General features: G+C 37.9%; 1 protein-coding gene across 2 annotated transcripts in view; it reads left to right on the top strand.

The window, feature by feature from the left end:
• The window catches only part of SLC16A7 (solute carrier family 16 member 7), a 205,370-nt gene that overhangs the window by 20,701 nt on the left and 171,583 nt on the right, over nt 1-13,086 (top strand). The window lies entirely within an intron of this gene.

Below are 13,086 nucleotides of genomic sequence, written 5' to 3'. Positions count from 1 at the left end.
TTTTTTAAACTTGTCAGCTACCCTAAAATATTTTACGTGTTGCTGCTGCTGCTGCTAAGTCACTTCAGTCGTGCCCGACTCTGTGCGATCCCATAGATGGCAGCCCACTAGGCTCCTCTGTCCCTGGGATTTTCCAGGCAAGAGTACTGGAGTGGAGGTGATTTTACATGTTCAGTTCAGTTCAGTTCAGTCGTTCAGTCGTGTCCGACTCTTTGCGACCCCATGAATCGCAGCATGCCAGGCCTCCCTGTCCATCACCAACTCCTGGAGTTCACTCAGACTCACGTCTATCAAATCAGTGATGTCATCCAGCCAGCTCATCCTCTGTCATCCCCTTCTCCTCCTATCCCCAATCCCTCCCAGCATCAGAGTCTTCCAATGAGTCAACTCTTTGCATGAGGTGGCCAAAGTACTGGAGTTTCAGCTTTAGCATCATGCCTTCCAAAGAAATCCCAGGGCTGATCTCCTTCAGAATGGACTGGTTGTATCTAAATGAACATTTAAAGTCTTTGAGTGACTTCTTACTTAAACTTGAAGATTTTACCAGATACTTTCTCTTGAAGTGGACATTTAGTCTTTACCTAATCTGATGTGTGAGGTAAACCCTCTTCCTTTTTAGATTAGTATGATTTTAATGAAGGCAAATTTAAATTGTGGGCTTCCCAGGTGCGGGAGACACAAGAGACATGGGTTCGATCTCTGGGTCGAGAAGATCCTCTGGAGGAGGAAATGGCAACCTCTCCAGTATTCTTGCCTGGAGAATCCCACAGACAGGGGAGCCTGAGTTGGGCATGACTAAGTGACTGAGCACACACACATTTATATTGCAGACTTTTATTGAAGACTTGCAATTTTACAGTCTCTGTAAATTGAATCATGCACTCAAAGGAACTTAGAGGTTATTTAAACCCAATATTTCACCCCATGTGTTAATCCTACTAAATCTGTTGAAAGTGATTATGTAGCTTCCGTTGATAGCTGTGCAGGCATACAGTGAACTTAGCATCTTACAAGTAGCTCATATTTCTCTTAGCCAGTTTCATTTGTTAGTTTATTTCAATATTGCCTAAGAGGGAAAACACCTGTGAATTTTATTAATCTGTGAATTGGAAACATTCATATCAGAAAGGCAGGTCTTTAACCTCTGCTGACAGATCCTAAGGAAATCTGTAGACCCAGTGAGGATACCCATGTGTACATCATGTGATGTGGGCTGAGGAAATCAGAAATCATGGGCACTGAAGTTGTAAGAAATTGGTAACTCTGATCTAGTGGCTGTTTGGCCTGGGCAAATAGAGGAAGCTGCCAGGCAGAGAGAGATGGAGCAAATGCTCAGGACAAGCGATTACAACTATGTTATCATAATGACTTTCATTTATTGAATACATACTGTCTCAGACAGTATTCTAAGCACTTTATCTGTGGTATCTTGTCTAATACTGTAAGAATAGTGCTGCTACTGCTTTTCTTTTTTTAAAAAAATAATTTATTTATTTTTGGCTATGCTGGGTCTTTGTAGCTATGCTCAGGCTTTCTCTCTCTGCGGTGTGCAGGATTCTCATTACAGTGGCTTCTCTTATTGCAGAGCACAGGTTCTAGGGTGCTAGGGCTTCAGTAGTTGTGGCACCCAGGCTTAGTTGCCCCAAGACACGTGGGATCTTGCTGGACCAGGGATGAACCTGTGTCCCCTGCCTTGACAGGCAGATTCTTAAACTGGCTCAGTGGTAAAGAATCTACCTGCCAATGCAGGAGATGTAGGAGACAGGGGTTCCATCCCTGGGTCAGGAAGATCCCCTGGAGAAGAGAATGGCAACCCACTCCAGTATTCTTGCCTGGAAATTCCCATGGACAGAGGAGTCCAGAAGGCTGCATTCCATGAGGTTGCAAAGAGTCAGACATGACTTAGCAACCAGGCACCCACACGAAGTTCACAAAGATCGTAAATAATGGAGATAATATTTGTGACTAGACATTCTAACCTGGGAGTTCTCATTTTATTTTTTAGCTTATACTCAGCATCTGAACCATTCAGGGCTCTATACACACAGAGAAGGCAGCTGCCTAACAACTCTGCAGCCGAGTGCTGTGTTGATCCTGTTTTTGTTTTTCTTCCCCTTTTCCTAAAGCTGTCCCTGTGTTCATGCTAAGTCGCTTCAGTCATGTCCAACTCTTTGTGAACCTATGGACTGTAGCCCGCCAGGCTCCTCTGTTCATGGGATTCTCCAGGCAAGAGTACAGGAGTGGGTTGTCATGCCCTCCTCCAGGGAATCTTCCTGATCCAGAAATGGAACTCCTCCTCCTGCATTGGCAGGCAATTCTTTACCACTAGCGCCACCTGGGAAGCCCTTTCTTTAAACTAAATTGAGTGAATTTTGATTTCTTGCAAACATAGAAAACCTGCCCATGAGATCGATTTCATTATTCACTTTATTCTAGGTTTTGCCTACATGAAGAACTCTGAGTGTTATTATAGATTCATAGTTGGGACCCTAGATGCAAAGCACAACACATCAACTTGGAAATTATTTACTGCTTCATATGAAAACCCTTTCTTCTGAACAGGTCCAAGTAATTACTGAATTTATAATGAGATGTGTTTATAAAATATTGCATATGAAGACAGTACAGTGTGATCTGCATTGGAATTAATATTAAGGATGTAGGCATCAACTGAGTGCCTTACTTATGGATTTAGAACAGTTTTTGCTATGTGGTGTTCAAGAAATTATAACATTTTTCTTGGCATTTTTATTAGCTAGGGAAGTTGATGATGAAGGTCCTTCTGATCACTTCCTGTTCTCGGTTTTGCAGAAAGAACAATATCTGTAATTTTACTACTATAAAAACAGTATTGAATTAGACATGTGTGTCTTCTTTGAAGGGCAAGAAAAAAAATTCACAAGAAAATGAATCAGGGCATGTGTAGCAGTGGAGGAAGTAGGAGGCAAACTTTTGTGAGGAAGAAAAATAAAATATACAATAAGAATACATCTCAGAAGGGAATCATATTGGATTATTGATCAGAACATAAAATTATGTACAAAAGTTCACCCCTTCCAAACTGGGAGAAATATTTATAATATTTTATTATTATTCATAATATTACTTTAAAAAAATTGTGCTTCACACCAGTGTCTGAGTCTACAGCCTTTCTTTGGCTTTCCTTAGCTATGCAATTGGCCCACTGATTATATTTGCAAGCTCAACCCAAGTGTAATTTGGCTTTACAGATCAATCTGAATAGAGGCAGACTATGTAATTAAATAGTCCCTGCTCAGGATCCTCAGAAGCAGTGAGGCTAAGCTGGAATGGGGTGCCCCATTAAGCTAAAGGAGGGATTAGCTTTTAGCAGTATTTTTCAACAACATTTAAGACTTGGTCCACATGGTTGACCCATGGGTTTCCACTGTAGCTCCCTCAAGTCTAGACCTGTTTTCTTTCAATGTGACTTACCTGCCTGCATTCATGAACTTGCATCTCCCAACCTCGTGTTCTTCTGTTCTTAGGGCTGCTTTGTGCTTGGCTTCACACACTGATTATAGAAATCTCTAGAACCCTAGTTCTCTGTGAATACTGGACTGCCACCATGCTGTTTACAGTCTTCTCTGGGTAGAGGAATCCTTGAAACAATCCATGAAATCAAACACTTCATCTGTTTCTCCCCAGTCCAAGTGTCCATTCTCCTGTTAAAATCTGGTTAAAAGCATGGACTGTGCCACACAGTCAGAGATCTGTCAAAAAACAAGGACTGCAGCCTAAATTTCAAATACTAGAGACTGAAGTCTACAGCCTTGCCTAAGGAAACACCTTGATCTTTGAATGTTTATTGTGTTGTTTTGTACAGGGCATTCTCTGTACTAGTTTTTTGTGGTTATAAAGCAACTAGCAAAAAACTTAAATTTGTATTTATTTTCTAATAAATAACTTTCTGATAAACACATTTATTTTCTAATAAATAAATTTCCTTGGCCCAGAAGCTGAAGCCCTGCTACTCTAGAGTAGATCACAATGGTGGTGGCTGCAACCTTACCTAGATTTAAGGTTATCACCCATCATGCATTTCCATCAGTGGGTCCATAATCCTGAGTCATGGCATGAACTCTTCCTAATTATGACTAGTAATACTCATATGTCCTCTAATATTTAATCTGATTCAAATGTCCCATTTTTTTTTGAAGATGTCTAATGCTATTTAGATGTATCAGAATTGCCAAGCTGCCAATTGTTTTCTCTCATTCTTAAATTACAAGGACCTTGAGAGGTGAAATCACGTCATAGTTTCTTGAAATTTACCCACAGACTATTCTGCACTGTTTGTTTCTTTCTGGCAAACAGAGTCAACTTCTAGAATCATTGGCATGGACTCATACTGCCTTGGCTGTGTATGATCAAACTATCACGTTACTGTTTGACATATTGTGATGCTAATTAATAGTTAGTTTAAACTTTTTTTGAAGTTGTTTAGTATTTTTGTTGTTTTTTAATATACCACAATAAAAGGCCCAAATTCCTTAATTGTTTCTTTTTTTGGTTAAAACTAAGACTTAGTTCAAATTAGACAACTTGGGTATGTGGTATGAGTATAGTTTTGTTTCAGTGTTTAAGGCATATAAACACAAGTTTTGTAAATTTGTTTTTTTAAAATATGAAACTTCTTTTTTCTATACAGAAGGTAGGAAAGTATGATTTTCATTTTTTTATTCTCTCCATTGGGGCAAGGGTCAGGAAGTGGATGGTACACAAAGAAATACCTACTCATGTTAATTCAGGGATAGAAATTTGTCTTTGCATTGAGGAAATTGCATTTCAGTTGTATTTTCAGTATTTCCTGATATTTGCAACTTTATCTACATTTTCCATTCCACCCCCCAGTCACACACATCTTGTGTCCTCTGACTCTTTGGATTGAAACAAATATGAAATTAATTCCCTCATTACCACCACATTCTACACTGGCATAAATGTCCTATGTGCCTCTCAAGTGAGTGTGCTCAAGTAAGGTAAAGATAAATTGTTAACTAAGCTAGAGAACTGTCTTTTACTAAAGGATAAGCTAACATTAGAAATATCTATTTAATTACATGTTCAAACATTATTATCAGCCTGCTTATATGTTGCTGTGATACTGTCCAAACCAGTGTAATCTTCCTTCTAGGCTGAAAAATATGTTGTCCCCCTCCTACTCTTGCTGATTTAAAACAGAACACAGAAATTTGTCAAACATTTCAGTCTAATCTATTTCATATATTGATAGGATAAATGAGACTGTATATATTTTGATCATCAAACAGAATGGAGTACCCGATATATTTTTTAATCAATTTTCTATACGATTATCTTTGTGTTGGTTAGGAAGAGTCTTTATATACCTCGTGTATTCTTTATGTATACATATAAATACATTACATATGTATATGAATATTATATATACCTTCCTTCAAGTTAAGGCTTTCTTTTTTATTTTCTATATAGCGTCTTTTGATGAATGAATTTTAATAGCTAAATTCATCAGTTATTTTCACCTTTTTTTTTGTTTGTTTAATTTGTTATTCCTTGCTTAATACATCCTTTCCTGGCCCCAAGGTTAAAGATACTATTGTAAATGTCTCTTGGTTCTGTCCAATAGACTTGTATGCAATGATGGAACTATTTTATACTTGCCACTGCCCAATATGGTAGCCACTAACTACATGTTACAGCTGAGCAATTGACATGTGAATGGTGTGATTGAGGAGCTAAATTTTAAAATTTAATTTCAATTAATTTACATTTGAATTTAAATAGCCTCTTGTGGCAATTGTCTATTGTATTGGCTAGCTCAGCTGTGGCATTGTTTTATTAGGAACGGTGATTATGTTTACCTTATGTTCATTTTTCTTCAGGATGTAAGGGGAAAACTTAGTCTCATATTTTCCCATATGGATGATGAGTTGGCCTAGAGCAACAGTTTTTTTTTTCCCCTACTGATTGATAACACTAGTTTTGAAATTAAAATAATTTGTGAGTGTGCGTGCGTTTCCTGACTTTCTGTTGTATTCCTTGATGAATTCATCTATCTTGGTACTAGCGCCTCTCACTGTCAGTCACCACAGCTTTATAATGAGCCTTGATATTTAGTCATGCACATACTACTCCTCTGGTTCTGTTTCACAAATAACTTTGCTATTCTTGGCCTTTGATCTTTCAATACATTTTAGACTCAGGTTTTCAGGTTAAAAAAATGGGATTTTTCATTACAGTTGAATCCATGCATCTACTTATGATATTGAAACTTTTAATTCATGAGAGTGATTTATCTCTATTCATTCATGTCTTCTTTCATGGCCTCTATTTGCTTTTAATCTATGAAGGATTTGGTATAGCTTGTTATATTTTAAAGGAAGAACTATTCCTTGAGGATACTATGTATGTTGCTTTTTTTAAATAACATTCTATCTAACCTCTCAAACTGCTAGCATTAAGTATGATGTTACAGGTTTTTGTTTAGTTTTTTTATTGTTATAGATACCAGATTAAGGCATTTTTCTTCAGTTTTTAATTTGGTAGAATTTTGAGATGATTTTAAAATTTTACTTTATTGTGATGAATTAGTGTAATTGTTTTTAAAATATATACTGATTTATTGTTTGTCTTTTGGCCGCAAGTATTCAGAACTGAATTAAAGACTAATCATAATCTTTAGGTTGTGACATGCTCTCATCATTCATAGCTATATTTAATTATGTTAATATAATTAAAACTAACAAACTCACCAACCAATTCAAGAATTAGAACATTAACAAATATTGAAACTTACTTATGTTCATCTTCCTGGTCTTATTCTTTGATTATTATCCCCTCGTTACTCCTCCCCTTCCCAGAGCTAACCACTATTGGAAGTTTTATATTTTTTTTATCCATTTGCTTTGCTTTGCTTTTGTTTGGTTTTAGTAAGTTATATTTTGGAAAATAATTTTTTAATGTTTAGTTCTTATACAGTTCTTCATCGTCCCTTACTCTTTAATTATATTTTAATCCTTTCCTATTTAAAATGTACTCAATTTATATGTTTAATTTAGCTATCTAATGTATTTATGGACCAGATTATACATCTGTAGTTTCTTCTAGTTTTTGCTTAATAATGGCTTGCAAATGAGTGTCACTTGGATGTTCATCATTTGAGAATTATTTGAAACTTTAACTAAGTTGGATTTCTAGTTGAGAGAATTTGCATTTCCTTTTTCCTGGGTCAGGGGCATTACCTAATATTATAAGCTGTTTTTAGATGTTTGAACCACCTTGGTAGTATGATATTAGAGGGCAGAGTCATGTGAGGGATTACTGTTGGTCACGAATCGTCAGGTGATATTTTTTGTTCCCTATCACCAGTGCCAAATTTAGAGGCAGACTGGTTCCTTTGCAGTTGCCAGCTGTGTTATGTGTGTATGTGGAGCATTGCAAGCTTGCAAACTTATTTCTGGTACAATGACGATAGTTTTATTGGGTCACAGGAGGGCATATCACCCTTTAGATTTTCCATCTCTGGCTGACCTTGGGTTGTGTGATCTATTGCAAACACCCAAAGGCTGTGAAATCTCAAGTCCAAGTCTACCTATTTCATCAAATGTCCCAAGAGGAAACCTGAATAAAGTAGTCTTAATCACTTGGTTTCCCCTTTCAGTTAGTTTCATTTACTGGATATTTCTTACTTTCTTTCTAGTTTTATGTACCAACAAAAGCTACTTTTATGTACATAAAACTTCCATTTTTTTATGTACATTTTTTAGTTGCTTTCAATGGAGGGATTTTTATACTGTAAAGGACAGAGACTTGTACAAATTAAGTAATAAACTCAGTCATTGGAAAACCAGGGGATTTTTCTTGGAGGCTAATTTCAGGAAGTCTGTTAGGTCTGGCTGGAATGGTAACACAGGCCTGATCTTCCCCATAGTCTTTTGATTTTCCTTTCTGTTGTAGTGCAAAATTACCTCACACTTTCAGTGTCTAGCACCGTCCTACTGACTCAGTCTCTCCATGTATCACTTCAGATTTTTGAGACAAGATAAACTTGTCTTCACCTCACCTATAGATGGTAATATGGTAGTATACTATTTAAGGAAAATATGCTGCAATGGTTAGATCAGTGGTTCTGCATGCAGAAGCAGCTAGACTGGCTGGATTTGAAGCTCAGCTCCAAATCTTTCTAGCCTTGTAATCCTAGGAAACTTTCCTCATGATTCTGTGACAGTTTCTTCATCAGTAAATGAGAATGATGATAATAGTCCCTACCTCATAGTTATGATGAGGGTTAAATGAGTGACTGCATATGAAGAGTAAAAAGCAAGAGTAGTGCTTTGGATATAGTGGCTACTCAATAAGTATTAGTTATTTCTTTCCTGTCCTCACTTGACGTAAGCCCAGGTCTAATTGGCTGCGGCCTGGGGTTAGGATCATGTGGTACCTAGGTATGTTGTAACTAGCAGGTCTACCTAGGTGTGTTCCTTCATCGTTGAGAAGCAGGTTGAAAGAAAGAAAGGCAATAGCAAATTTGCCTAATATAGATTGGTGAAATAGAAACAAAACAATTTGTCAGTTTGGGAAAAACATTTTTAATATTGTTTCTTTTATATAAAAATATAATTGAATCATGGGGCTTCTCATTTGGCACTAGTGGTAAAGAACCTGCCTACCAGTGCTGGAGACAAAAAGGACAAGGGTTCAGTCCCTGGGTCAAGAAGATCCCTTGGAGGAGGGCATGGCAACCCACTCCAGTATTCTTGCCTGGAGAATCCCATGGACAGAGGGCCTGGTGGGCTACAGTCCATGGGGTTGCAAAGAGTCAGACATGACTGAAGCAACTTAGCATGAATGCAAGCATACTTGAATAGTAGAATTGTTACCTAAAAAGATAGATTAGAAAAAAATACATTGAGCTATATTATGTAGCATCTTATACCTGAAAATTTTCCTGTAGCAATTAATCATATACTTATTTCATTTATTTATTTATTGGCTTCACTAGGTCTTTGTTACTGTGCGTGGGCTTTTTCTAGTTGAGGTGAGCTGGGCCTACTCTGTTTCGGTGCACAGGCTTTCACTGCTATGGCCTCTCTTGTGGAGCACAGGCTTTAGGCACATGGGCTTCAGTACTTGCAGCATCCAGGCTCAGTAGTTGCAGCACAGGAGCTCATTATTGTGACTCAAGTGTCCTAGAGTGAGTGGGCTCCAGTAGTTGTGGCACATGGGCTTAGTTGCCCCACAGAATGTGGCATCCTCCCGGACTAGAGATTGAACCTGTGTCCACTGCATTGGCAGACAGATTCTTATCCTCTGTACCACCAGAGAAGTCCAGTCATATACTTGTTGACAATCTGTTATATATGAAACCCTATTATATAGGAGGGGCAAAAATGAGGTAAAACAGAATATGTTAGTAGCTGTAATTGCAGATTATAGAAGTAGAATCATAAATATTTTATAGAAGAAAGTTTTATTCTTTGACTAAATAATTCTAGGAAATCCTAAAACATTTCAAGGAATCATTTTCTCCATCCTTTTAAATGCCTGAGGTTGTTTTTGGTTTTTGACTCTTTTTCTTTCTGGTGGTTTCGTTTGTTTTTTAAGACATAAACACGTGACATAAAAGTAAAGGTCTGGACTCAGCCTAATTCTCCACAAATTAGTACATACAGTTATGTTCTGAGCTATTTCTAGGACCTTGGTAACTTAAAAATGAGTATGTGATGTGTGAAAGTCACTCAGTCATGTCCGACTCTTTGCGACCCCATGGACAATATAGTCCATGGAATTCTCCAGGCCAGAATACTGGAGTGGGTAGCCTATCCCTTCTCCAGGGGATCTTCTCAACCCAGAGATCGAACCCAGGTCTCCTGCATTGCAGGTGGATTCTTTACCCACTGAACTATCAGGGAAGCCCTGAGCTATAAAGTGAAAATCCATTTCTTCTGTAAACTATGTTATGCAGAGCTAGATCAGGAATCATGCCTCTGAACATTCTACTCTTTATATCTGAACTGACTTCTCAAACCTTCTCCGAACTGTGTGTGTTTCATGACTCAGTTCAATTCTCATTTCCTCTATGAAATCATGCCAGTCCCATATGAAGCATATATTGCTTTCATAAGAACTTAATCTACCCCTGTTGTAACTTTTAGCACATTTGACTATAATTGTCTACTTATATGTCTGTCTCCTCCATTAAGTAGTGAGGAAAAAACACATCATTTCTGTGTGTGTGTGTGTGTGTGTGTGTGTGTGTGTGTGTGTGTGTGTGTGTTTTAACCCACATCAGGGATTGAACCTGTGTCTCCTACATTGTCAGGCTGATTCTTCACTGCTTATAGCCACCAGGAAAGTCCCTTTGCATTTTTTATACACCACTAATCCTCCAACAGAATGGTGGCTCCCTGGGGTGGTCTCTTTCCTTGATGGGATACCTTTCCTCTTAGGGAAGCTCATAGTCCTTGCTTGGTGCTCAACATTAAGTGGCATATATTGGTTAACTAGTGAAACACTCAAACTGAACAGATTTTATGCCTTTCATTGATTAAAATGTAATATTGAACAGTATTTTGACATATAGTTGGAAGATCATACTTCAGAAACACTGTTTACTAGTGTTATTATTGGCACCTTGCAAACCTCTTTGAAATTGTTTCCTTACCTGCAAAAACCTGGTGGTGAAACCTCTCTTAGCAGGATTGTTACATAACAAGTGAAACACACATTGAGATTTCTCGGCTCAGACTGGGGTGCTCCAGATAAATCATCTCCTTTCTCCCAATTGATGGCTGTGGACTAAACAGTGAAAATGATTCTTACTAGCATAGACTCACATAGTACCATGAGAAAACCTAACAGAGTGACTTTGTGACTTAAAGTTTTGAAAGTTATTATGTTGATGGAATATGTATGCATTTAATCTTCAATAATTTTTTCACAATAACTGTTTCATAATAAACTTGTAAATTTAGACTTGTACCTTTCCAGGTGCTGAACATTAAGCTAATTCTCTCATAAAAGGATTAACTGATTAAAATCAGTAGTTTCTTGGTATCCATGGGGGAAGAACTTCAGTTTCCTTTTTGTCAAGTCACATAAAAATGTAAAATATAATACATTTGTTTCGAGGACAAGTACCTGGAAGACTTGACTGTATGTTTACTGTATTCTTTTTAAACAGGAGATATTTATCACTATGTATTAAATACTTAGGTAGTCAGCTTACTTTTGATTAAAATTCAAACTTAGAAATTTTAAATTTAGACTAGTTTTAAGGTTGAGAGTGAGGTAGAGATTGATGGAAATGTGTTTTCCTGCTGCATCAGTTTGGATTCCTGAAGAGTTTGATATACTACAAGGCTATTTCTTCAACAGTTATTAGGAACTGGATTTATTTTCTTCCTGAGTTTAGGCTTATAGCTCAGGCAAAGACATAAGCTCTTCTGCTGCTAGAATAGGCCTTTGGGAAGAAAATACATTCCATTCTGAGCTTTTGTTTGTAGCAAAATGTCAAGTCAGTTACCTACTGAACATAAACCTCAAGAATTCTGGGAAATCAAACCTGAAATAGATGGAGACAGAGGCTTCCCTGGTGGCTTAGTGGTAAAGAATCTGCCTGCCACCGCAAGGAGACACTGATCCCTGATCTGGGAAGATCCCACATGCTACAAAACAACTAAGCCCGTGCACCACGACTACTTAGCCTGTGCTGTGGAGCCTGCACGCTGCAACTACTGAGCCCATGTGCTGCAACTTTTGATTGCAAGTTTTGATGCTGGCATGCCCTAGAGTCTGTGCTCTGCTACAGGAGAAACCACCACAATGAGAAGCCTAGGCAGCAGATCGAAGAGTAGCTCCCACTCGCTACAACTAAATAAAAGCTTGTGCAGCAATGAAGACCCAGCACAACCAAAAAAAATAAATACATAGATGGTGACATCTGCCAGGAGAAGAAAATTGGTATCGGATTTCATAAGGCCTAGTAATGCAGTTATAGTAGGATTCAGATAATCAACAGGAAATTTTATGGTTCATGCTGTATTATTATTATTGTATATAATATTATTATATATAAATTCCTCGCTAATTCATTTCAAACATACATTAAGTGCTCTACTCAAAGTACTCTACTACATAGAGGTTTTTGTGGATATGTATATATATAAAGAAAATCTGATTCATGATTGTAAGGTTAAATGAGTGTGTGTGTATGTTTGCATGTTTATATGTGTGTGTATGTGGGTTGGTGGGAGAGGTTGGGTCAGGGATAGGGAGAATTAAAAAAAACAAATAAATGACTATAGTGGAATATAAGTACAAAGAAAGATACACAAGAGAGAGAAACAGATCTGAGAAGGGAGGAGTCGCATGTTGATGGGAAGGTAGCTTTGCATCTGAGCCTTAGAGGTAAATGAGTTGAGTGAAAGATACACTAGTAGAGAGAAAACTGAGGCCTAAGTACACAGGCCAGGAACGAGAAGGTTGAATTAATTTACCTCCATTGTAGTTTATGTGGATTGGAGTAAAATTCAAGCATGCGTGCTGTTTCTCAGTTGTGTCCGACTCTTTGCGACTGCATGGATTGTAGCCCGCCAGGCTCCTCTTTCCAGAGGATTCTCTGGGCAGGAATACTAGAGTGGGTTGCCATGCCCTCCTCTAGGGGAATCTTCCCAACCCAGGGATGGAACCCATGTCTCAGGCATCAGCAGGCATTCTTTACCACCAGCACCACCTGGGGAAGCCCTGAGAATAAAACAGATTGAAGCTAAATATTAGAATTTGGTATTACTTCACTATTAGAGATGTTAGATTTAACAAAGTGTGCATTTAAATTTGTAACTTACAGTGGAAAAGGGAGGGAATCCTGTTTCCAACCTTGATTTTCTTTAGATACTTTAAACTGATCTAGGTTTCTTGGTCTCAATATTATTGATATTTTTGGCTGGATAATTCCTCTTCAGGGGATGTTTAGAGGCAGCCCTGGCCTCAACCCAGGGCTAAGATTAGAGGGAGGCAAGGGAGGCAGGTAGGCCATGGTGTTTAAGGAGGCAATCACTCTCGGGGTCATGTGAACTTTAATCTTGA

Source organism: Ovis aries, chromosome 3 (assembly GCF_016772045.2).
Source record: "Ovis aries strain OAR_USU_Benz2616 breed Rambouillet chromosome 3, ARS-UI_Ramb_v3.0, whole genome shotgun sequence".
Taxonomy (NCBI): Eukaryota; Metazoa; Chordata; class Mammalia; order Artiodactyla; family Bovidae; genus Ovis; species Ovis aries.
Note: the sequence above shows the minus strand (reverse complement) of the source record. Positions and strands in the feature narration are given on the sequence as shown.